This window comes from Homarus americanus, unplaced genomic scaffold (genome assembly GCF_018991925.1).
Source record: "Homarus americanus isolate GMGI-L3 unplaced genomic scaffold, GMGI_Hamer_2.0 scaffold54489, whole genome shotgun sequence".
Classification (NCBI taxonomy): Eukaryota; Metazoa; Arthropoda; class Malacostraca; order Decapoda; family Nephropidae; genus Homarus; species Homarus americanus.
Window position 1 is genome coordinate 11,497 of NW_024720441.1, and position 1,437 is coordinate 12,933.

Consider the following 1,437-nt stretch of genomic DNA (forward strand, 5'->3'; position numbering starts at 1 on the left):
TTGGGTGTGTTGTATGGGGGGTGGGGTAGCAGTAAAGGATAGGTGAATGGGGTGTGTTGAGCAGGTGGTGGAGTAGAGTGCGTTGGAAGGGGTAGAGCAAACGCCTCCTGATATATCGCAGTACACACACACACACACACACACACACACACACACACTATACATAAAAAAAAACACTATTCAACTACTAGACAACTTAACATATATAAAACGGAAACGAATCACATTACAAATTCTAATAGCATGAAATAAAAGATCACCTAAACTAACCTTAACCTAACCTTAACCTAATCTAACCTATCCTAACCTAATCGTAACCTTAACCTAACCTTAACCTTAACCTAACCTAACCTAAACCTTAAATAATGTTAACTGTAGCGGGGAGTACAAATTTCTCTGTGACTCTTGGGGAAAAAAAATACTCTCAGTTAAAAAAATAAAGGAGAAATGGGAAAGATTTAATGTCGCTTTACTTCTCGCTTAACCTGAGTGGGTTTTATTTTTTTTATCTTACGTTGAGAATAATGTGATACTGTATGTGTGTGTGTGACAGAGAGAGAGAGACGAGGAAAAAAACCCCTCCAACAAAAGTCTCCACTAAACCCCACAAAAACTGCCCCCAGCCTCACAAACCTACCAACCCTACCATCCTCACCCTCTACCCACACCCCCTACCCACACCTCCTACCCACACCCCCTACCCACACCTCCTACCCACAAACCCCCGCCTCTCCCCTAACCATTACGAAGAGAACCCTAAAGTGCATTACATACATCTCATTAATGTGCAGTTCCCATCACTCTGAACTTGGAGGGTGACACGAGCCGTCAAATTACGTGGCCTAAATCACCACTCCCGAGGGGTCAATGGATAGTATCTACAATAACTTGTTCCTAGGGTCATTGCAGTCATGTAGAGGTCAAAGTTGAGGATGGATATGGGAGGTTAGAGGTCATAGCAGGGAAAAGCAATAACCATAACATCAGTAGAAGTAACAATGTCAGTAGTACAACATGTGAGGTTTGATTAGTTTAGGTTAAATTAGATTAGGTTAAGGTAGATTAGGTTAAATTGGATTAGGTTAGGTTAAGTTTAACTGGATTAGGTTAGGTTAGGTTAAGTTAAATTGGGTTAGAATAGGTTAACATCCATGTTTGATCACGAGTCAGTCTCTACTAATTACAGAAAAAACTATTCATTATAAAATATTTACATTACCATAACAACACATTCAAACACACACACACACACACACACACACACACACACACACACACACACACACACACACACACAAATCAATTCGAAATCTGTCACTAAGAGAACATTAAGCAGGATTTATCGGTGTTAGAGAATGCTTTTCGAGTAAATCAGTTGCAATTACTTTATGCCCGGGGGGGACGAAAGCACAAACACAAGTAGAATTTAATAAACGA